Source organism: Desmodus rotundus, chromosome 4 (genome assembly GCF_022682495.2).
Source record: "Desmodus rotundus isolate HL8 chromosome 4, HLdesRot8A.1, whole genome shotgun sequence".
In the NCBI taxonomy this organism is placed as follows: domain Eukaryota; kingdom Metazoa; phylum Chordata; class Mammalia; order Chiroptera; family Phyllostomidae; genus Desmodus; species Desmodus rotundus.
The window spans coordinates 88,559,323-88,585,767 of record NC_071390.1 but is presented as its reverse complement, the minus strand read 5'-3'; the positions used below and the strand labels follow the sequence as shown (position 1 = coordinate 88,585,767).

At 36.2% G+C, this 26,445-nt stretch overlaps 1 protein-coding gene and 1 pseudogene across 1 annotated transcript in view; one reads left to right on the top strand and one right to left on the bottom strand.

Moving 5' to 3' along the window:
* Positions 1 to 26,445, bottom strand: part of GRID2 (glutamate ionotropic receptor delta type subunit 2) — a 1,366,498-nt gene that overhangs the window by 150,505 nt on the left and 1,189,548 nt on the right. The gene's annotated exons all lie outside the window — the stretch shown is intronic.
* On the top strand, positions 5,411 to 6,410 carry LOC112317753 (COP9 signalosome complex subunit 5 pseudogene; annotated as a pseudogene).

The following is a 26,445-nucleotide window of genomic DNA, read 5'->3' as shown; positions in this document are numbered from 1 at the left end:
AGTTCAGATGATAAAAATGAGAACAATTATAATACTAATACCAGCATGGCCCAGATAGCAATAAAAAAGAAGGATAAATGACTATGTTATCTTATTGTAATAGAAGGACACAAACAAACAAAACAGCATGCTGCATAAGATGTGGAAAAGAATTTGGGACATTCAAGATGGCAGAGGAGTAAGTGGAAGCTCCATTGACCTCCTCCAAGGACAAATCTGGAATTACAACTAAATTGTACAGAAATCATCTTGAATAACTAACTGAACACTAGCTGGAGAGAAGCTTTATAATCACAGACAGAAGAAACCACTTCACCACAATGAGACTGGCAGTGACTGAGGGAGGAATGAGTGAGAGGTATGGCTAGGCTCCCATGGGAGGCAGCTGAAGACCCAGAGGGATATTTCAGCAGATAGGGAGGTTCCCCTGAGAAATGTAGGCTCTAAAACCCAAGCTGGGCCCTGAAGCCTACAGCACCAGACCCTGAAAGGAACCCAGATAACATCTACCTGTGAAAAGCAGCAGGGTTTCTGCCTGCCAGGGAGAGATGCCTGGAGACACAGAAAGCCTCTTAAGGGGCCAATGCATAAAAATATTGTTTGTAGCCACTTATCCTGGGCTCCAGCAAAGGGAGGGCAGAGTGGACTAGAGACTCTTGAGGAGAGTCCGGGGTTGGTGGCTCTGGGGAGAGAACTGTACGAACAGCAGCCAGAGTCCCTGTGCTGAGTCATTCCCCATACTGCAGAAGACATCTTTCTCGGGCAGAGCAATCCCCTCTAAGTGGCATCAGCCTGAGGGGAAGCAATAGCCCCACCCTCAGGAATTACTTTTCCCCATGATGTGGAACTTAAGCTGGGCTGCTGATGACAGCTTAAGGCTATATTACTGATTAATATAACTATGAAGGCAGGAAATACCAAGAAGCAGCCAAAATGGGAAGACAAAGAAACAGAATCCAAATGAAAGAATGAGAGAATTCTCCAGAAGAACTAGATTAAATGGAGGTAAGCAATTTATCAGTTAGAGAGTTTAGAGTAATGATTATAAGGATACTAAAAAATCATGAATAAAACCATAGAAACCATAAAAATGGACCAATCAGAAATAAAGAATGTACACCCTGGCTGCTGTGTATTGGTGGGTTGGGTGCTGGCCTGATAACCAAAGGGTCATCAGTTCAATTTCCAGTCTAGGGCACATGACTAGGTTGCAGGCCAGTCCCCCAGTACAGGGCTCAGGAAAGGCGACCATACATTGATGTTTCTCTTTCTCTCTTCCTCCCTTCCCCACTCTAAAAATAAATAAATAAAATCTTTAAAAAAAAGAACACAATATCTGAAATAATAGTACACTGGAAAAAATAAACAGTAGGTTAGATGAATCAGATGATTGAATCAGAGATTTGGAAGACAAGGTAGAACAAAACACCCAGGGAGAGCAGAAAAAAATAAAATAAATTAAAAAAATGAGGAGAGCTTAAGAAACATTTCAGACAACATGAAGCATATTAACATCTGCATCATGGAGATATCAGAAAGAAAAGAGAACGAGCAAGGGATTGAGAACATATTTGAAGAAAAAAATCATCAAAAACTTCCCTAATCTGGTGAAGGAAAAAGATACACAAGTCTAGGAAGTTCAGAGAGTCCCAAACATGTGGGACACAAAGAGGCCTACACCGAGGCATATCATAATTAAAATGACATGGTTTAAAGACAAGGAGAGAATCCTAAAAGCCACAAGAGGAAAGCAGGTAGTTACCTACAAGGGCGTATCAAATAGACAGTCATCAGATTTCTCAATAAAAACATTTCAGACCAGAAGGCAGAGGTGTGAAATATTCAAGGTGATGAAAAGTGAGGACCTACAACCATGACAATCTTACCCAAAAAGGCTATAATTTAAAATTGAAGAAGAAATAAGGAGCTTTCCAGACAAGACAAAAAGTAAAGGAGTTTGTGAACACAAAACCATTATTGCAGCAAATGTTAAATGGCTTGCTTTAAGAGGAAGAAGAAGAAAAAGATTACAAAAAAAGAGGAAAATAATTTTACAATAAAATGACACTAAATACATAGTCATCTTGAATGTAAATGGCTTAAACGCTCCAACCAAAAGACACAGGGTAGCTGAATGGATAAGAAAACAAGACCCATATATATGCTGCCTCCAAGAGACCCATCTCAGATTGAAAGATACACAGACTAAAAGTAAAGGGATGGAAAAAGATATTTCATGCAAATGGAAATTAAAAAAAAAGCTGGGGTGGCAGTACTTATAGCAGACAAAATAGACTTTAAAACCAAGGCTATAGTAAGATAGAATGAAGGACATTATATAGTGACAAAAGGAAAAATTGAACAACCCTAGCAAACATTTATGTACCCAACATAGGAGCACCTAAATATAAAGCAAATCTTGATGGACATAAAGGGAGATATCAACTGAAATACAGTCATAGTCGGGGATGAATTCAAATCGTAGTCGGGGATGTATTCAGTGAATACATCTTCCAGGCAAAAAATCAACAAGGAGACAGTGGCCTTAAATGGTACCCTAGAATCAAATGGGTTTAATTGATATCTTCAGAGCATTTTACTCCCAAACAGCAGAATATACATACTTTTCAAGTGTACATGGAAAGTGCACTATGTGCACATGTTAGGACACAAAAAATGTCTCAATAAATTTAAGAAGATTGAAATCATATCAAGCACCTTCTCTGACTACAAAGCCATGAAACTAGAAATCAATCACTAGAACACTGAAAAACACACAAAGACATAAAAACGAAATAACATGTTTCTAAAAAATGAATGGGTCAACAATGAGAACAAGGAAGAAATCGAAAGATACCTTGAAACAAATGAAAATGAGGATACAACAATCCAAAATCTGTGGGACACTGGGAAAGCAATGCTAAGAGGGAAATTCATAGCATTTCAGGCCTATCTCATAAAACAAGGAAAAGCTCAAATACATAATCTAACTTCATACTTAAAGGAACTTGAAAAAGAACAACAAGCCAAAAGTGAGTAGAAGAAAGAAAATAATAAAGATCAGAGCAGAAATAAATGAATAGATTCTAAAAAAAATAATACAAAAGATCAGTGAATCAAAAGGCTGGTTCTTTGAAAAGAAAAGATTGACGAACCTTTAACCTGACTCATCAAAAGAAAAAAAAAAGAGAAAGGACTCAAATAAATAAAATCAGAAATGAAAGAGGAGAAATAACAACTGACACCAAAGAAATACAAAGGATTGTAAGAAAATATTATGAACAATTATATGCCAACAAACTGGACACCTTGTTGAAATTAAATTCCTAGGAACATACAATCTTCCAAAACTATATCAGAAAGAATCAGAGAATCTGAATAAACAGATTACACCTAGTAAAATTGAAGCAGTAATAAAAAACTCCTAACAAACAAAAGCCCTGGGCCACATGGCTTCATGGGTGAATTTTACCAAACATTTTGAGAAGAACTAAGACATCTCCTTCTGAAATTATTTCATAAAATTCAAGAGGAGGGAAGACCCCCAAATTCATTTTATTAGACCAGCATTATCCTTATCCCAAACCAGGTAAAGACACTACAAAGAGAAAATTATAGGCCAATATCCCTGATGAACATAGACACTAAAATACTCAACAAATATTAGCAAACTGAATACAGCAATGCATCAAAAAAGTCATACACCATGATCAAGTGGAATTTATTCTGGGAATGTAAGGTTGGTAAAATGTTCACAAATCATAAATGTGATTCACCACATAAACAAAATGAAGAATAAAAGCCACATGATCTTATCAATAGATGCAGAAAAAGCATTTGATAAAATCCAACACCCATTTATGATAAAATCTTTCAGCAAAGTGGGAATAGAACATAATAAAGGCCATATATGACAAAACCATGGCTAGAATGATACTCAATAGGCAAAAACTACAAGCATTCCCCTTAAGATCAGGAACAAGACAGGGATGTCTGCTTCCAACTCTCTTACTCAACATAGCATTGGAAGTCGTAGCCACAGCAATCAGAGAAGAATAAGAGAAAAAGGCACCCAAATTGGAAAGGAAGAAGTAAAACTGTCATTATTTGCAGATGAAATGATACTATACATAGAGAACCCCAAAGTTTTGACCAATAAACCACAAGAACTGATAAATGTATTCAGCAATGTAGCAGGATACAAAATTAATATCCAGAAATCAGTTGTATTTTTATATATCAATAATGAACTAACAGAAGGGGAAATTAAGAAAACAATGCCATTCACAATTGCTACAAAAAAAATTCCAAGGAATAAACTTAACCAAAGATATAAAAGATCTGTACTCAAATTATAAGACACTGAAGAAAGAAAAAGGAAAAAGGACTCATGGACATGGAAAACACTATGGTGATTGCTGGGGGAAGGGCATAAAAGAGGTCTAAATGTTAATGAAAAACATACCAGAAAGATAAAAAAATACAAATCAATGGAAGCACATACCATGTTCATGGATAGGAAAAATTAACACATTAAAATGTCCATACTACCCAGAGCAATCTATAGACTCAGTGCAATTACTATCTATTCCAATGATGTATTTCACAGAACTAGAACAAATATTTCATAACTTTATGTGGAACCACAAAATGCCCTGCATAGCAACAGCAATCCTGAGAAAGAACAAAGTTGGGGGAATCACACTATCTCATATTAAACTATACTATAAAGCCATAGTAATCAAAACAGCATGGGGCTGGCATAAAAACAGACAAATAGATCAATGGAACAGAATAGAGAGACCAGAAATAAACTCACACTTTTATACTCAATGAATATTTGATAGAGGAAGCAAGGACATGCAAAGGGCTAAAGACAGTTTATTCAAAAATGCATATTGGGAAAATTGGACAGATACATGCAGAAAAATGATACTTTCTTAACAGAGCACTTTCTTATACCACATATGAGAATAAATTCAAAATGGATCAAAGACTTAAATGAAACCATAAAAACTGAAGAAGAAAACAGGCAGCAAAATCTTGGACAATGCTCATAGCAATATTTTATCAGACATATCTCCCCAGGAGAGGAAAGCAAAAGAAAAAATAAACAAATGGGACTACATAAAACTAACAAGTTTTCACACAGCAAAATAAGTCATCAACAAAGTAAAAAGACTTTGTAAACAAAGTAAAACCACAGAATGGGAGAACATATTCACCAATACATCTGATAAGGGGGTAATATCAAAAATTTATAGGGTTCCAGGTGTCATGGCTGCCTTGAGAGGTTAGTATGAATTTGCACCTGTGGTGTGGGGTCCGAACCCCATACCAGGAAATCTAGCGAGGTAAAGTTGCATCTTGGTTGTGGAGGCTACAGCTTCTTGGTTTCCTGGAGACGGCAATGTCAGGAAGTTGTGTGGCCCAGAAAACCTGGGAATTGGCTAACAACATGCAGGAAGCTCAGAGCAACAATGAAATCTACAAATATGACATGAAACAGCAGCAAGAAATTCTGGCGGCAAATCCCTGGACTAAAGATCACCATTACTTTAAGTACTGCAAAAATATCAGCATTGGCTCTACAGAAAATTGTGATGCATGCCAGATCAGGAGGCAACTTGGAAGTGATGGGCTCGATGCTGGGAAAGGTGGATGGTGAAACAATGATCATTATGGACAGTTTTGCTTTGCTTGTAGAGGGCACTGAAACCCAAGTAAACGCGCAGGCTGCCACATATGAGTACAGGGCTACATACATAGAAAACGCCAAGCAGGTTGACTGCTTTGAAAATGCAATTGGCTGGTATCATAGCCACCCTGGCTATGGCTGCTGGCTTTCTGGGATTGATGTTAGTACTCAGATGCTCAATCAGCAGTTCCAGGAACCATTCGTAGCAGTGGTGATTGACCCAACAAGAACAATATCTGCAGGGAAAATGAATCTTGGAGCCTTTAGGACATACCCAAAGGGCTACAAACCTCCTGATGAAGGACCTTCTGAGTGCCAGACTATCCCACTTAATAAAATAGAAGCCTTTGGTGTACACTGCAAACAATATTATGCCTGAGAAATCTCATATTTCAAATCCTCTTTGGATTGCAAATTGCTTGAGCTTTTATGGAATAAATACTGGGTGAACACGCTGAGCTCCTCTAGCTTGCTTACTAATGCAGACTATACCACTGGCCAGGTCTTTGATTTGTCTGAAAAATTGGAACAGTCAGAAGCCCAGCTGGGATGAGGGAGTTTCATGTTGGGTTTAGAAACACACGACCCAAGGTCAGAAGACAAACTTATCAAAGCTACACGAGACAGCTGTGAAACTACCAAAGAAGCTATACACGGATTGATGTCTCAGGTTATCAAGGATAAACTGTTTAATCAGATTAACATCTCTTAAACAATCCCTAAATAGTACTTTTGCTTGAAAGCCAGTATAAGAAAAATAGTCAAGTAACACTTTAAAACCAGTTACCAAAAATCTGATTAGAAGTATAAGGTGCTCTGAAGTATGCTGAACATATTAACATCCTGTAATAAAAGTCTTTGAAATAAAAAAAATTATAAAGAACTTATAAAATTCAACACCAAAAAACCCCCCAACCCAATTAAAAAATGGGCAAAGGACCTGAAAAGGCACTTCTCCAAAGGAGAAATACAGATGGCCAATAGATATATGAAAATATGTTCAATGTCACTAATCATCAGAGAAATGCAAATTAAAACCACAATGAGTTATCATCTCACACCTGTCAGCATGGCTATCATCAATAAATCAACAACAACAACTGCTGGAGAGGATGTGGAGGAAGGGGAGCCCTTTTGCACTGTTGGTGGGAATGCAGACTGGTGTAGCCACTGTGGAAAGCAGTGTGGAGATACCTCAAAAAATTGAACATGGATCTACCTTTTGATCCAGTGATCCCAGTTCTGGGAATATATCTGAAGGGACCCAAAACACTACTTTGAAAGCACATAAACACCCCTATGTTGCAGTATTATTTACAATTGCTAAGATATGGGAGCAGTCCAAGTGTCCATCAGTGGATGAGTGATGGAAACACCTATGGAACATTTATACAATGGAATACTACTCAGATGTGAAAAAGGAAGAAAATTTTACCCTTTGCGACAGTATGGATGGACCCGGAGAAAATTAAGCTATGTGAAATAAGCCAGTCAGAGAAAGAGAAGTACCATATGACCTCACTCATACATGGAATCTAATGAAGAAACTGATCTAACATGGAAAATGGGGACAGACTCTTAGATGGAGAGCAGGATGACAGCTAGGGGGTGGGAGGTGAGGGTGTGGAGGGATTGAGCAAAAGGAAAAAGAACTCATGGTCATTGACAACAGTGTGGGGATTGCCAGGGGGCAGGGAGTATAAGGGGACTAAATGATATAGAAAAAAATACCATAATGATTAAAATTTTAAAAAGCATTTGAAATTATGTGTGGTGAAAAAGGGAATATGGAAGCACTCACAAGATTCTAAATCAATCAGAAGTTTTTGTTTCCCAAAAGACAGCTATGCTTCGTTGAAAACAGCAGCTGTGGAATTAGTTTTGGCATATCACATGAACAAACATACATTATTCTACTGTTCCCCTGAGGGCTGTATGAAAATGATTAAAGCTATTTTTCCTGATTCCGAGGTATTAAATAAATTGTGCTGTGGAAAAACAAAAGGAGTAAACATTGATAACAGATAAGTTGAACCTTCACAGTGTTGAACTGATTCTGCCAGATTTCACGTTTCCCACAATCATATGTCACATAGTGACATCACACACACACGGAATGGTCCCTCTAGCTCTCATGTATTGGTGATTGCAGCAGGGGGAGGCTGCTGAGCAGAGGTGGAGCGGGGTATATGGGGGATAAATGGCGATAGAAAAAAAAATAATGAATTAATGTAGTGTCAAACTATGTTCTTGATTTCTATGAAAATTTTAATAAAATTGCATAATGAAACAAAAGTCTGCTGATATTCAAATATAAGACTTTAGTCCTCTCTCTCTCTGGAGGACTTTATGTTGCAGATATGACAACAGAAATTTTGGCAAATTCCATATGGTAGGTGCACTTCTTATCAAAGAAAATAAAAATATCTCATCTACAAAATGTTCCGCACACCTTATATACAATGCAAAAAATGGACATGACTTGCTTAACTATGATAGTGAAGCTTTCATAATTTAAAATTTTGGTTGCTTTTTAGTTTCCTCACCATGTGCAGAAGGCATTATGAAGTTTTTATTTAATAGAAATGAAGTGATGATCTTCTTAGACATGTTCTTACAAGATGGCTTTTAATTTTTAAAATGTTAGATTGTCATAAAATTGCATTTTCCGATTGTGAGACAACAAGAATGTCTTCTAACTTGCAAATACATTCAGGATGACAATGAAGAAAAAAAGATTTGCAATAAAACAAAAAAATTGCTATTTTTTTCAAACTTGTTTGATGATTTTTGAAGAAACCATAGAGTGAGTGCCTGGAAAAGGATGAACTGACTGCACCTGACTTGTCAATTTTATGACAATAATTTATAGTAGAAAGGTGACATATTTTTTGAAATAACCACAAAAAAATGATGGCAAACAGAAAAGGGCAGCCAAATTAAAAAAGAATTTTTCAATTCTTTGGAATCCAGCACTGATTTCACAAATTCAAATTACCTCTATATACTTTAAAATCATTTTCCTAGAAAGAGAACTTTAACTTATGATGACAACTGGTGTGCTCCAGAGTATCTAAAGCGATGGATATCTTAGCCATATTTAGCGTATATGTTGATTTTATCGATGCAAAGATTATGATTAACACAAAACTGGTCTTTAAAAGCAAGCTTGTAGAATCAAAATATACGACATTTTTTTTGGAGAGCTGACATCTAATTCCTACAAGTTATAACACCCACTATTGCTAGTAAGTGAACTCCGGAGTATTTCATGCCCGAGCACTGCTGTTAAGAGCATATTTAGCTTGAGGTCATCACATTGGAACGACATTCAGAATCAGTGTAACGTGGGCTTGACATGGGGAGAGTGCAAGCCAAAGTGAAATTTATGTTTCAATATATCCCGTGTTATCACTGCATAAAAGAAAAGGAGAATGTGTTGCAGGTAATTGAGAGAAATATTATTAGAATTGGAAAGAGAAGAAGTGAAATTATCCTACCATATTATGGGACAGAAATGTGTCATTGTTATTTGCCATAATATAGTTAATAGCATTAGTGTATTTATGTTCCCCTTTTAAAGCATTTTATACTTATGGTCTTAAATATAGCCCATAATATTTAAATACGTAAGAGTTAAAAAGGTGTAAAAATAACTGCTTTATAAGAGAACAGAAAGACAACTTATTAAAATATTGTTATATTTTAATCACATATATTATTTGTTTAATTAGTACCACTATCAGCCAAAACTATTTGACAGCTAAATAGTCCTATTGGTTTATTTAAATAATAGCATTTTGTAATAAGAAATGAATAATACAGGATAGTATATAATTTCAAATAAATGTCTATTTTCATTTTAAAGTAATAATGTGTATATAATTATTTGTTACACATTATATTATGTTTTTTGTCTGGTGTAGTTGTGTTCTGAGTTGTCTCTAAAAAACTGGCAAACATATAAATGAATGTTGGCATAACTGGCTGTGTGAGGAAATAAAATCAAATAGTTTTCTCATTCCAAGTAAAAATAATTTTCAGTTAAACTAAATAGTTCAAAATAAAATACTAAGAGCCATGAAAGAAAAACTAGGGTGCATATATAATATAGGGAAAGCCATTTTAACCAACATATGAAATTCAGAAAAATATATAAAGCAGACTTTTTTATATAAAATACTTTCAAACATCTTTGCATGGCAGAAGATATATATACAAACTGAACAAAAGACAAATAAACTTGCAAAAAAAATTGAACACTAAGGACAAAGTGTTGGTATTTATAAATATACATTGTTTTTCTAACTAGCAAGCAAAAAATGGAGGATGCAAAAGACAGATAAATCATCTGAAGATACAATTCAAATTGGAAAAATATATATTTCCAACAAGCATATGAAAATGCCAGAACTCGTTTTAGTGGTTAGGTGAGCACAAAATAAAATAACAGTAGTTACTGCTTTACATCTACTGCTCTAACAACATTAACATCCATTGCTGGTGGTGCTGCATTGAAAAGTATATTCTCATTCATTACTTGTGAAAATGAGAAAATGTTATGGCTTTTTTCAAAAGATAACATCTATTTAAATTAAAAAAAAAGAGATGACTTTGGCCCAGCAATTCCATTCCCAGGAATTTATCCAAGGGAAATAAAAATTTCAGATTAACATACAAAGATACTCAGTGCATCACTGTTTATTGTGGAACCCAATTGGAAACAGTGGTGATGTTCATCAATAACAGAATGATGATGCATTCCTACCATGAAGCGTTATGAAAACATTAAGATGAATCTATTAGAACAATACTAGGTGCCATGGGGGGTTTCTATGATATATTTGCAGAATGAGAAAAGACAAGGTGCCAGAATTATTGTAATGAAATTCTATTTTTAAAACAAACAATGGTCAAAATATTATATAAACATGTGGGAATATGTGTATACATGTTATTATAATATAAATGCTTATAGAAAAATATAGAAGAATTCAATGTATTCCACTGGTTACTTTTTTCTTTATTTTTTCTGTTGACACTATTTCAGATGTCCTCATTTCACCCCCTTCTTTGCCCCTTTCCTTCCAGCTCCCACTCCCCCATCCCTCTGGCCCATTGGTTACCTTTTGAGGGTAGAAAAATATGGGCAGAGGTAAAGGAAGAGAGAAGAATGGGGAAAGCCAAGTTATAAAGTAAAAGTAAAACTGATGCTCTAAAAGTGGCATGCATAGTTACACTTATCTATTTATATGAAAGTTATACACATGTGTAAATATGTAATTAAAGAACTTATTTTTAAAGTTAGGTTTATTGAGTCCTAATTTACATAGAGTCAAATTTACCATTTTGGGACATATAGGAAAAAATGCTAAATAAAAAACTGGAGTGCTTTTTATTTAGAATTTAAAAATGACATCATTAACATATATAGTAAAATAATAGTTACCTTTTAAATCTTATGTTGATTTATAAATTTCTAAGTATTATGCTGATTTATAAATCTGTAAGTACCAAGGTATTCATAATAACATACTCATAATCACTTTGCTCTAATGATCAATTTATTTCTATTCAGTGTGTGAGAACCACTGATATATACTTAATGCTAAAATCAGAATAATATGTTAATACAAAACTATAATGGCAGAGGATTGGAAAACCCAAGATGCATAAAAATATATGCTAAAATTGCTAGGTCTTATAAATTACCCATCTACACCTCCCTTCCCCAGCCACTCTTTGTGTCTGTATATGTGTGCAAATTCTTAAAGAATATTAGGTAGAAAGTTTACCTTTGTAATTATGTAAACTAAATCCTAAAATAAGTTAGACCCCTCAAGTCTCATAAAAAGTCAATTTTATCTTCAGTTGGGTTCAATGTTTGCATTAACAACATTTCTTCTCATTTCTCATACTTATAATGTCTTAAATGGTTTATATTCTTTCTTGCTCTTAGTTCTTAGAAATTCCTTTTCTTTTGCTTGGAGTGTCTTTCTGTCCACTGTTCTCTCAGGTTTACTCTCTTCTATCTTCTTTAACTTCTACTAATCCGTTCAGAGCTTGGGTCAGTTTAGACCTCACTTACTCCTGGGAGCTCTTCACCTCCAGGCTGGGGTTAGTGTCTCTCCTACACAATCCTACTGCACTTTGTATGCTCTCCTATAACAACACTTTATTATTTTAATTTTTATTGTATTATAATTTTTTATTGTTCAAGTACAGTTGTCTCAATTTCCCCCCCTCCTCTGTCCCCCGCTCCACCTACCCTTGCCTCCCACCCTCGTACCTACCCCCTTTGGCTTTGTCCATGTGTCTTTTATACATACATGGTCCTTGACGACCCTTTCCCTATTTTCCCCCATTATCCCTCTCCCCCTCCCCTCTGGTTATAGTCATTTTGTTCCTTATTTCAATGCCTCTGTTTATATTTTGCCTGCTTGTTTGTTTTGTTGATTAGGTTCCACTTATAGGTGAGATCATATGGTATTTCTCTTTCACCCCTGGCTTATTTCACTTAGCATAATGCTCTCCAGTTCCATCCATGCTGTTGCAAAAGGTAGGAGTTCTTTCTTTCTTTATGCTGCATAGTATAGCATTGTGTAAACGTACCATAGTTTTTTATCCACTCATTTACTGATGGGCACTTAAGTTGCTTCCAGTACTTGGCTATTGTAAATTGTACTGCTATGAACATTGGGCTGCATAGGTTCTTTTGAACTGGTGTTTCAGGATTCTTCGGGTATAATCCCAGCAGTGGAATTGCTGGGTCAAAAGGCAGCATAGAAGTCATAGAGGAGAACATAGGTAGGAAAATCTAAAATATTCCATGGAGTAATATTTTCAATGATATATCCCCTAGAGCAAGGGACATAAAGGAAAGAATAAACAAGTGGGACCTCATCAAATTAAAAAGATTCTGCATGGCTAAAGAAAACAGCAGTAAAATAAAAGGGAACCACCCATATGGGAAAATATATTTGTAAATGATACCTTGGACAAGGGTTTGATCTCCAAAATATATAAAGAATTCACATGACTCCACTCCAGGAAGACAAACAACCCAATGAAAAAATGGGCAAAGGACCTGAACAGACACTTCTCCAAGGAGGACATACAGAGGGCCCAGAGACATATGAAAAGATGCTCAGTATCACTAGCCATCAGAGAGATGCAAATTAAAACCACAATGAGATACCACTTCTCACCAGTCAGAATGGCCATCATAAACAAATCAACAAACAAACGTTGGTGAGGATGTGGAGAAAAGGGAACCCTAGTGCACTGTTGGTGGGAATGCAGACTGGTGCAGCCACTGTGGAAAACAGTATGGAATTTCCTCAGAAAATTAAAAATGGAACTGTCTTTTGACCTATAACAACGCTTTAGAACATTGCATTATGTTTGTGTCTTTTCATTTTGTTTGACCCCATGTGATTGTAAACCCCTCGTAGGCTGGGACAATTGCTTCATCTATGCCTACCACAGCGTCTAATATTATCAGGAGCAAGACACAATGCATACTTCTTAGTTATGAAAGATTACTTCCTTTCCTTTTTTTTTGGTCACTGAGACCACCATACTTTGAGCCCCCTGTTCATTCAACAATCATATTTTAATTCCCAACATTAATAAGAAGAACCAAGTAATAACAAAAGTTTGTGACAGTTCAATAGTTCTGCCATATACAAACAGATCACAGTGTTTCGTCAGGACAAAATTGTATAACGTACCATTATTAAGTTAAAGCAGCAATTTTCAACTGGTGTGTCACAAGAATTTTTAAACCATGCAGTACCTGACTATTTAATCAGGGACACTGACCTCTTTCCCTTAGATTGTCAAATAAAAAAACGACAACAGTGAACACAACAACAGTTGTCCGGTGTGAATGAATCAAAATTGTATCTATATTTTTGTCATCTTGGCAAAAAATATATTTTTTGGTGTGCTGCAGGATTTTAGTACTTAATTTATATGTGCCATGAGATGAAAACGGTTGAAAATAGCTGAGTTAAACCATGTTCTGTGAAGCCGCATAGCTCCAAAGACACATCAAGTGTAAGTACGCCCCAGACAGCTCTGTGCGATGGAATGTTTTGAAATGTTGGCAGTGTTCCATATTTGTACTGTCCAGTAAGGAGGTCACTGGCTACATATGCCTAACAAGCATATGAAATGTGGATAATGTGACTGAGGGAATGAATTATCCTTTATTTAATTTTAATCTTTTAAAATTTAAACCATGACTAGTTACTACATGGAGTTAGTGACTATGATGAGAAGATATTTGCTGCTTCGCCCTTCTAGAATCACTGGAAAACAGCCATTTTTAGTATGTAACCTACAGATTTGAATTTCTGCAGCCCTCAGGTTTCTAATTATATGTTTCATGTGTATGCATTATGATTCTCAATTATATCAAAAGCACTTTGAGGGCAGAGAACTTTTTCAAGACTCACTGTACAGAAAATACATAACTGAATTCATTGCTTTGAGAAGCAATAAGTTTATATGAGGGTTGAGGGAAAAACTCAGCATTTGACTGTTAAGCAAGTGCCTGTGCAATGTCACAGTCTTCCCTGCAAAACAAAATGGAAAGATTTTCTTATAAAATGAAGTGGAAAAATGAGTAAACTGACTTTTAGATTATGACTCGGTATTGCTGATATTACTCACCGCTCATGGCATATTTTAAATTACTAAATTCAGCATTTTCACATTACTACTTTGTCATGTTGTGGAAACATGATGACATTTCAAGATGATGGCAGTTCACAGTCTATTACACATTACAGAAGAGCATTAAAAAGGAATTTATATGGTGATTAGTTGTCACAATTCAGTATCGCACCAACTTCTTGGCCTAGCAGTGAGAAAATAGAGATGTAAAGGCTTATTCATTGGTCAGAAATTAAACAGAGCAAATCCCAATAAGCATTTTACAAGAAATACTTTAGAAGTTTCACTGAAGCCTCAAAAATACAGCAAAAAGTCATGTCTTGGTTGGTTTAATCTTACATAGATTCAATTACTGGTCTTTCTTACAGATGAACTTTTGGAAACTACCAGCCTGCAAAAATCCTTCAGCACTTGGAATCGGAGATATAACTATGCCATAGCTAAAAATGGCCCTCAGTGATTGCAGCCATTCCCAGTTTATGAGAGTAAGAAATGAGGAAAGGATATAGATCTAGGGAGTAAGAATGAGGAAAAAAGCATGAAATAGGGTATCATTCCAGGATACCCAAGTGTTTATGGCAAGATAGAGTACAATGTATAGATAAGGTCTGAGTTAGGATATGATCTCACCTTTAACTGGAACATAATCAACAAAAGGAAAAGGCAAACACAATATAACCAGAGACATTGAAGTTAAGAGCAATCTAACAATAGCCAGAGGGGAGTGGGGAGGGGACAGTGAGGAGAGGGGATTACAGGAACTACTATAAAGGAGACATGGACAAAATCAAGGTGGGGGGTGGAGGTGGGGGAGGGAGGTGGGTTTGGATTGGGTGGGGTGGAGGGAGGGGAGAAAATGCAGACAACTGTAATTGAATAACAATAAAAATTAAAAAAAGAAAAACAAACAAGAAAGAAACTCCTTAGAGTAGGTATATACTCTGTTTTCAATTTTTATCAGCTGACTATGCTGTATTCAATCCAAATCATTTAACCCAATTGAAACCATAATCATGTTATACTTAATCCAAACCAAGACCAAATACCACAATACATCCATTTGTAGCATTTTCTTAATTTTTAATTTTTTATTGTATTTTTCCCATTATCATTTAGTCCCTTATACTCCCCTCAGCCCTGCAATCACCGCACTGTGGTCCACATCCATGAGTCCTTTTTCCTTTTTGCCCAATCCCGGCACCCCCTACCCTCACGGCACCTTAGCTGTCATCTTGCTTCCTATCTATGAGTCTGTATTTTCCTTGTTAGTTCAGTTTGTTCATTAGATTCCATGTATGAGTGAGGTCATATGGTATTTGTCTTTCTCTGACTGGCTTATTTCACTTAGCATAATGTTTTCCAGGTCCATTCATTCTGTCACAAAGGGTAAGATTTTCTTCTTTTTTTGTATCTGAGAAGTATTCCATTGTGTAAATATCCAATAATTATTTTATCCACCATCTGCTGATAGACACTTGGGCAGCTTCCATATCTTGATTGTAAATAATGCACACATAGGGGTGCTTGTGCTCTTTCAAATTAGTGTTTTGGGTCCCTTCAGATATATTCCCAGAACTGGGATTACTGGATCAAAAGGCAGATCCATTTTTAATTCTTTGAGGTATCTCCACACTGCTTTCCACAGTGACTGCACCAATCTGCCTTCCCACCAACAGAGCAAAAGGGCTCCCTTTCCTCCACATCTTCTCCAGCACTCGTTCTTTGTTGATTTATTGATAATAGTCATTCTGGCAGGTGTGAGATGATAACTCGTTGTGCTTTTAATTTGCATTTCTCTGATGATTAGTGACATTGAGCATCTTTTCATATGTCTATTGGCCATGTGTATGTCCTCCTTGGTGAAGGGTCTATTCAGGTCCTTTGCTCATTTTTTAAATTGAGTTGTTTGGTTTTTTTTGATGTTGAGTTTTGTAAGTATTTTATAAATTTTGGAATTAACCCCTTATTAGATGTATTGGTGAATATCTTATCCCATTCTGTGGGTTGTCTTTTTACTTAGTTGATGACTTCTGTTGTTGAGCAAAACCTTTTTAGTTTGACGTAGCCCTGTTTATTTTTTCTTTTGTTTCACTTGCCTGGGGAGAGATATCAGATAAAATATTGCTAGGAACAATGTCGGAGATTTGGCTGCCTATGTTTTCTTCTGGGTGTTTTATGGTTTTGGGTCTAATATTTAAGTCTTTAATCCATTTTGAATCTATTCTTGTGTGTTGTGTAAGAAGGTGGTCTAGGACAGGGGTTCCCAACCCCTGGACCATGGACCAGTATCAGTCTGTGGCCTATTAGAAAAATGGGCTGTACAGCAGGAGGTAAGCACTGGGTGAGCAAGCAAAATGTCATCTGTATTTACAGTAAGCTGCTCCCTATTGCTCTCATTACCACCCAAGCTCCACCTCCTATCAGATCAGTGGTGACATTAGATTCTCATAGGCTTGCGAACCCTACTGGGAACTATACATGAGAGGGACGTAGGTTGCATACTCCTTGTGAAAATCTAATGCCTGATGACCTGAGGTGGTGCTGAGGCAGGGATGCTAGCTCTGGGGAGTGACTGCAAATGCAGATCATCATTAGCAGAGAGGTTTAACTGCTCAGAGACCGTAATAAATCAATTGCTTGCAGACTCATATCAGAACCCTATCAGTGAGTGGCAAGTGACAAACTGCATCTGGTGGCAGGTTTATAGTGACAAGTGAGTTGGTATATTTCAATTGTACAGCTGCATCTGGTGGCAGGCTTTAAGTCAGAACCTGACACTTATTTCAGTCCCTGCGTGGCCTTCTTATTATTTTATTTACCACCTCAGTCTGTGCCTCTTTACTGCCCTGAGCACTTGTCTCAGTTGAGTCCACATGCTAACCCTAGTGTGTGGTGAGTTGTGTAATTATTTCACAGTATCTTGCAATATAATAATAGAAATAAAGCGCACAATAAATGTAATGCACTTGAATCATCCTGAAACCATCTCCTACTCATGATCAGGGGAAAAATTGCCTTCCATGAAACCAGTCCCTGGTGCCAAAATGGTTGGGGACCACTGGTCCAGGATGTAAAGGACCTGTACTCAGAAAATTATAAGACAATGAAGAAAGAAACTAAAGAAGATACAAATAAGTGGAAGTACATACTGTATTCATGGATAGGAAGAATTAACATCATTAAAATATCCATACTACCCAAAGCAATCTGTAGATTCAATGCAATTCCTATCAAGAGTCTAATGACATATTTTACAGAACTATAACAAATATTTCAAAAATTTATATGGAACCACGAAAGGCCCTGCATAGCAACAGCAATCCTGAGAAAGAACAAAGTGGGAGGAATCACACTTCCTAATATGAAACTATACTATAAAGTCATAGTAATCAAAACAGCATGGTACTGGTATAAAAACAGGCAAATAGATCAATGGAACAGAATAGAGAGTCCAGAAATAAACCCATACATTTATAGTCAATTAATATTTGACAGAAGAAGAAATCATATATAAGGGGCTATAGACAGTTTATTCAATAAATGGTATTGGGAAAATTGGACACAGATTTGTGTAGAAAAATGAAATTTGTAGCATTTTTATAGACATAATTTTACGTAGCATGAAAAGCACCAATCTTAAATGTCTAATTCAATCAGTTTTGATTTTAAAAATTGCAGCCATAAATCAACTCCCTCAGTTAAGATACAGACTATTTCTATCACCCTAGGAATTGTCCTTGCCTTCTTGAAGTCTGACTTTGCCTCCCTAGACACCACTGTTCTGACTCCTGTCATCGTGATAGACCAGCTTTTGCCAGTTCTTGAGCTTCATATAAATGTAACCAAGTGGTATGTATGTCTCTGGCTTCTTTTGAACAACACTTCTGAGATACAGTCAGATTGGTTTGTGTATCAGCAATTCTTTCTTTATTATCTCTGGTCATATTGTGGTTTGAATGGACCACGATTTGTTTTTCCTTCCCCTGGTTGTTGGATATGTGGATTGTTTCCAGTTTGGAGCTATTACAAATAAATCTGCTCTAAACACGACTGCATAGGTCTTTTGTGCATGAAAGTTTTCATTTCTCCTGGGTAAATACAAAGGGTTGGAAATGCTGGGTCATAGGATAGAAATAGGTTTAATTTACTAGGAAACTGTCAAACAGATTTCCAAAGTGATTTTTGCATATTTTACCTCTATATTTGTAAGTTCTAGTTGCTCTACATTCTTGCCAATATTTGGTGTTACTAGTTTTTAAAACTGTAGCTATTCTAGTGGGTGTGAAATTTAAATCATTGTAGTTTTCATTAGCATTTTCTTGATGACTAATGCTGTTAGTTAAGCATATTTTGATGTGTTTATTGGATATGCATTTGTCTTGAAGTGGGTGTTACAGTCTTTTGCTAATTTTTTATTGTGGTGTTGTCTTTCTTGTTATTGTTTTTGGAGTTCTTCATATAGATTGAGCTACAAGACCAGGTATATGTATGTATAGCAAGTATTTTCTCCAGTTGTATGGCTTTTAGCTTCTTAATAATGTCTTTGGTAAGTAGAAATATAGGCATATATATTTTGACAAAATCCAATGTATTAACTGTTCTTTGTAAGGATATTTCGTTTGTCTTGAGACAGCTTTAATCTTACAAGGACCTTCTGGAGTTTTAATAAAATACCCAATGTGTTATCCCAGTCCTTCCAAGTCCGCCAGACTCAAAGTTCAAACTTTGTATCCTTTGTGGTATATGGCAACAAAGTTCTGCGGAACTTGCTTGTCCTCCTACTACTTCCCACTGTTCTTGGTCCCTCCCCTGTGCATACACAGTTCAGGGGCAGCCAAGAACCGGAGAACAGTTTGTATGTAGATTTGGGGCTTTTTTCCTGTTCCGGCTCTTTTCTTTCTGGAATTCCCTTTTAATTTTTAGATGTTTGGCCGCCCTGGACTCCATCATGTGATACTGCAAGCTAATAAAACTGAAACTTTTTTCTTGAGCTATGCATGAACTGGGAAGTGTGCCCAGGGGGAAAGCCACATAAATGTCAACAAGAAATGTCTTCTTGGGCAGTTTTCTTCTTTCAAGGGTCATATCTCCTCTAGTTTCTGCCTGCTTTTGTGAAAGGGTGAGTGTGATATGAGCTACTCAGTCAGTACTGGAATTGGAGTGTAATTATTTTGTATGTATATAATCACAGTGTTTTCCAGGAGATCAATGTAAGCAAATGAAAGCCATAGTTTTAGAATTATTTTACCACACACTTAAGCGATGCATTTGGAAGTAGGAGAAAATTATGTGGAGTTTCAATGACAAAAATAGTTTCATAGTGAGACTTATTTAATCACCTAAAAGCTTTTTTCACTTAAAGAAATGCCTGCAATTTAGTAATCTATTTTCCTGAAGTACACCTGAAGTGACTGGCCAAACTCTACATTTTAGGTGAAACACTTTTAACTCTCCTTATTCTTACAAGTGCCTGTTAATGCAATGCTTTAAAAATTTTCCTTCTCCAGATTGCTTCTGTGGACTCTGGTGGAATAGATGCATCAGACAGAGTGCTGCAGTGATACGCACTCAGCCCAACCCCGTAATACCGGTCGGATACAGACTGTGTACCACCACTCTGAACATCCTGGAACTGAGTTGGGAATAAAATTTTTGTAGAATGTTGGACCCTGTATATACTTTTATAGTTGAGATTATGTATGTAGTTGCTGAAAAATGAAAATTATCATAAAGTGTTGGAGTTATTTAATGACAGATTAGAGTGAGCCCCATTCTATACCATGAATTATAAATTAAAATAAAAGAAACAAAGATATAGTGTACTTATTTTGAAAGCTACATTTTATCCAGTTCTTGCTGCAAATCCTCTTCAAACACTCACATATATGTACACACACTCACAAACAAATCTAATTGTTTTGCCTGAATAAGACACAGAATCAGAAACAGAGCTATTAAACAAGATAAAGGAAGAGGTGGAGATGTATTTATTTTTGTGTCTAGAAGTCCATAATATTACCCTACCTTTAAGGAGAATGCATTTTAATAGAAGCAGCAAAAATGTATAAAGTACACTTTACAATGCAAATGTAAACTAACATAATTATGTCCATAGAGGAAAATCTGCTTAGGATTAGATCTCTGAATAAGCAAGATTAATCAGGAGAACTTTGTTGGAGAAGAAGCAAAAAAGCATCAAGAGAGAAAGGTTATTATTTATTGTTTTGTCAGCAAGAGACCACTTATGCACCTCTTATGTACTGTGATTTAAGAAAAATATTCCTCTGTGCTTAGCAGAGCAAAATAAACATTAAAGAGAATAAGTTAGGGAGGAAGGATGAAAAAGAATGAGTAAGTGAGGGAAAGAGAGAGAGACAATTGAGAGAAAGAGAGAGTTATGGGAGGAGAGATGGCAGCTGGTAGAGATAGAATAATTTCATAAAGTTGCAGATTAATTTGGAATGGAAACTGTAACAGTAAGTAATATTGTTTGGTATCTAGGAACAAGAAGTCTAGAGTCGGCCTGCCTAGGCATCAGACGTGAAACTGGACATCCTCCTCAGCAAACAGTGGTAACTCTGATGAGCTTTCGTTTCCATAGACTTGGTCTCCAACTCGGCTGTCAGACAGGCTGCACAGAGAATGCACGTACCATGTAATAGCCCACTGTCTGTTAATAGCAAGCTGTCAATATTTTTTGGTCTTTCCCCTTGGTATTATTAAGGAATGAGGTTTAGTCCATTAAATCAGAGACAACTAACAGAAAGCTTTCAATACAACAGTTATTTCATTCAGAGGTGTCTCTTACTGTAAGGGTAGCAGCAAAAAATATTAAAGTACAGCAGGCAAAAATTTAGGTGCAAAACACAGCTGGAGAGTAGAATATAATAAAAATGAGTGACAAAAATAAGGCTTTAAAATAAGTACCTAAGGATTTTCACTGAGGCAGAGGGACATATTTGGATTTAGAAAGTACAAAGAAGCAGCTGAACTTGCAAGCTAACATATCTGGGAAGCAAAAGAAGATAGGCAATGAAGAATGTCTTGGGATTTCTGGGTTGTGTGAAAGGGAGCTTTGCTGCGGTGACTGCTCTGATAAGGGTGATAAACAATGGGGCCGGCTGTGAGGGAATTACAGGAAGTTCGAGAAATCATAAGTGAGCAAGTGAGTATTAAAATTCATTCTATGAGTGAGTCAGGCAAAACGATCTCATACATAAGTTGAAAATACATTTACTCTTAATGCACCCTTGGAGAAGTAGTGAGTCTCTTGCATTACCACTTGCCGATCAACAAGAATATCGGAAAACATTCATCATGATGTTCTGGAGCTGTAGATTCTCTAAGTGGGAACACATAAAAACCAACCATAACAGGAATATCTTGAATAAACAGCTGATTAAAAATACATACAGTAGTTCCTAACATAAGAAAAGTTTCCGTAGATTAATATTCCACTTATTAAAAAAATAGCTGACTTTGGGAAGTGTTATATGTCTATTTGTTGTTGTTATTTGTTTAATTAAATGAGGCTGAGAACTCATGTTTACCTATATAAAAGTAATATATTGCTCTGAAGTATATTTTCACTTGAGATTACTGTTGTAAAAATGTGATTATTTCTGTATAATAATACATCTGATCAATCTCCACTGGTAATTTTGTTTTATAATTTTCTGCATGCCCATGAGCAATGTATTTCTTATCAAATTATACATTCAAACACTCAACCCAAATGCCACATATCAAATCAAATACATTAAGTACTGAGACAGACATACTGTTAAATTAAATATACCAACTATAAACCAGATCAATATTCAATCAATTGTATTGTGTATAGAACAGCTTCATTAATGTCCATGTGATATATTAAATCTGACCTATTTGAAAGCTATATCCAAGAAAATCACTTTTTCATCAGTAATATCTAACTGATATGACAAATTGAAGACTTGTTAAACAAAATATTGAGTGTTGCTTAATATTATAAAACAAAACAATACAAAATACTGTAGTACATTTTTTACATATATCTGGAAAAAACATCTTAAAATGGTAATGAGGGCCTTCTTTTTTAAGCCTTTATATTTTAGGGAATCCAAATTGAACATTAGTAGTAGTATCCTAGAAAGAAATTATTTTACATGAAACATATTCTATTATAATATTTTTAGAAATTGTAAAGACACTATCAGGGCAATTTACTTCTGAATAGCTCAACACTGAACAAGATAATAAACACAAAGCAAAAGGTAACTAAAGGGAAGGACATAGGTTTTTTTTTTAATTTTTAAAGCAAACAAAATATAACCAAGGACATAGGTTTTTGAATAGATTGCATTTTAAACTGAGTTCCACTACCTGCATATTGAGTGAACATAGTTTATTTAACTACCTGTGACTTCAGTTTTCTAATTTGTTAAATGAGTGTCCTAACACCCTTCCTGTAGAATTTTGAATATTAGAGATAAGGTAAAAAAAAATCTAGCTCAGTGCCTGCCACAGGTTAGGTGAACAGTAAAGTGGTAGGTAGAAGTATTTGTTATTCACAACTCTACCTGAAGAGCAAATCATGATTTGAACAATTTATTTGCATTCTATATGATCTCAGAATGGAAGTGTCAGTGACATAATAACACGTGAATCTTAGAATAGTAGAAAAATATTTTTATGATGATATTAATTACCAGAAAGAATTGAGAAGAGTTAGCTGTGCAAACCTCTAAAACAGCAAAAAGCCTAAGAAGTAAAAAGAAATCAGAGCTAAGCCACTTCAGTAACTCTCATAGGAGTGATAATGGTAGAAGAATAATAGTAACACAAATATTTTAATTAAGTTCTTACAGTATCTCAGGCTCTGGCACATGTGAAAAATGCTCACTATGCACTGTCTCATTAATTTTTTACAATAACTCTAGGAGAGAATATTATTTTTTGTCCACTTTACTGAGTGGATATTAGAGAGGATCAATATTTTGCTTAAATTTATGCAGCAAGTAAATAGCATGCTGGCCTTTGCTCCCTCATCGCTAACAACATGCTTGATCCAGTTGTGAAAAAATTATGTGATGAGCAAAAAGAAGGCAAAAAGTTGTGTATGTTCATGCAATGTTAAAGCTTTAATTAATTGTCTGGACACCCACAACAGGGTGTTCTACAGAGACCACATGTCAGTGCTATGGAATTGCACGGCGCATTGACACGGAAGGAGGGAAACTGAAGGCCGGGGCGCCCCGGGAAGGCTTCCTAAAAAGGTAAAAGTCAAGTGAGATCCTGAAGGACAGGGGCACCAGGTCATCATCCTGAGAGAAGAGTGGGCAGGATGTCTGAAAAAGCAAGGGAGGGCCAGGTTAGGAAGGCCGCTGAAGCTGAGGCTGAAAAGTTGGGGCGTCGTTCTGTGCGTATCGTGTATGATGCGCCTGCTGGAGAGTTCAGGCCGCACCCCAGTTTGACAGGCAAAGCCTGATCCTGCGTCTTGTGCTGCCGAAAAGCAAACCCAGAGGTGTCACATTTTCTGATCCGTTCAGAAAACCCCAAGTCCACATTTTGGAGAGGAAATATCCTGGTTTTTATTTAATGTCAGGGAATGTAAATAGTCTTAAACGCTGCTCAGGCTTTGGGCTTCATGATAGCGGGATTGGGAGAAGCCGGCTTCTGTTCGCCGCCTGCGCTGGGCGGGTGTGAGTGCGAGTCTGCAGTCTTCAGAGGGGAGGTGCGCATTGATTTCAGGGGAGCTGCTGGGTGGATATGTATCAGAATGAGAACATTAGCTGATGACAGGAAAAAAGAAAAGGACAATTACTCTGGGGTTTGATGCATTTTTTGTTTGCCTTCTCTCTTGAATAGTTCTTGTGAAACACAAAGATGTGAAGAATAGACGCCTGTAATTTTGAGAACAACACCGGTGTCAGCCAAGTGTGACAGCATTGGGTGACGGGTTACCCACAGCCTTACAGTCTAATCTTTTGTAGTCCTGTACGAAATCAATGCGAATTAAAGGAGAGGCAAACATTTAAAATATAATGAACGTGTACAAAGAACTTGTCATTCCAATGACAAAAATGACAAAAGAAATTTCAATTTGTTCTTCTGGGTTTTTCTTTTATTTGTAAATGTTCTTTAGTTTATTCATATAAAACCAGTGTCAGTCTTCCTAACCTCCTTCCCACACCCTACCCCCATCTTCTTTTCCCGTCTGTTAAGCAGTAGGTTTTAGTTGGAGAAATCACCTTTTATCATTTGCCATATACCATATCAATGTAACCTTGTTGAAGAGCCCTTGATCATTCTTTTTATTTGTGTATAGTTTTCATGAAGGTAATTTCCTATGGATATTTTCATCACCTAATGGAATACTTACTGAATTGTTTTCCAGATTAAACATAAAGAAATAACAAAGGTTAAATTGGGATTATGATTTTTGGATTCAGGATCTTCTCGGGATTATCCAGCCTTCCATGAAGAATGGTTATTCAATAGCCACTTTTAGTGATCTGCAGAATGTCCCTGAATAACATTCCTCTCAGGAATAGACATCCATCTCACTAAAATCTCTCTCTCTCTCTTTTCATTTTGGAAAACTTTACTTTGAGTGATGTATCTATCTGTAATTTCCTCATTATTTTAGACATGAAATTTTAGCAGGGTATAACAGGTAGATAAAATGATCATAATATAATATGATAAGTTCTTTTTAACCAATGGAATAAACTATCTTAATAGGAAGTTAATTCTAGAACATAAGGAGTAAGAAAGTGTGAAAGAAAAACATAAACATCAAGGGCTATAGAAATTCTAAGATCCCAGTAATACTAACATAAGGCCTTGGCTAGATTTCAAGGAGTCTTTGGATAGAAACCAAAGTTACATATCTTCCATAAACTCTAATTTAAATTTAACAATTCCTTAAATTATGAATACAGGCAAAAATCACCATAGTACTGGCAGTACATGTGACCTTACCACCAACAGAAATTACACTCATTTTCACATGACAGTATATGTTGCTACAAATATCTCAGAATATAATTTATGCCTTCAGAATATGAATTCTGAAGGCATGCTAATCATGCCTTCAGAATTTAGATACTTATTAAATGTGTTGCTAGATAATTTTATTGAGGCATTCATAAAGAATTATATTACTGTGTCATACTTTTTAGTGTTTTGGTTACTGGATTTTAATATAACCAGTTTCCTTTGTAATCCTACGTGTGCAATTTAATGCAATTTCAAGTGTAGTTCCATGAGCTTTACCAGATTTCCAGAGCAGTCTGTGGCACAAAGGTTTGCCCTATAGAAGTTCCAGGGGTAGAGAGCAGAGTGAATGAACAGAAATAACAGGGAAACTTCCCAGAGCAGGAGACATCCAAGTCTTTAGATCACAGGTGGCTAACACAAGGCCCTTGGGCCAAAACCGGCCCTCCACCTTGTTTTATCCAGCCTGGTACCTCGCAGAGCTCTCACTTAACTGTTAAGGAGTAGTTACATTTATACAGTCCTAACATTACATTGGCCCTTTGAAGGCAAGCAGGAGGCTGATGTGGCCCCCAGTGAAAGTGAGTTTGACACCCCTGCTTTAGATTAATTGAATTCACAGTTAAGACCTAAGTGTGAAAAGTGATTAGCTCTGTTGGAGGAGATTGGGACTATCTACAGGAAGAATAATTTACTTTAATTATTCCTTCTTTATTTGAATGTTTTAACAACCTGAATGTATTCTAGAATAATTTAAAAAAATTATATATGTAGGAGGTTAAAAAAAGTAGAAAGAAAAAAAGATAATACCAGAAGCAACTGCCATTGCCAGGGCGGCTCAGCAGCTGAGTGTTAGAGATCGTCTAGAGTCACACGTGCCGACTGCACAAGTTTGAATCCAGCAACAGGTCCAGTGAAACCCAAGGCTTTGCAGCCAGGCTGCCCTACATTGAGCTGCAGCTCACCACTAAATGGGCTCACCAGTCTTGGATAAGTCTCTTAAGCCTTCTTAACCTCAATTTCTCCACTTATAAGATTAAATTTTATCTTACAAGATTGATGTCAGATGAGAACTAATGCAAAGA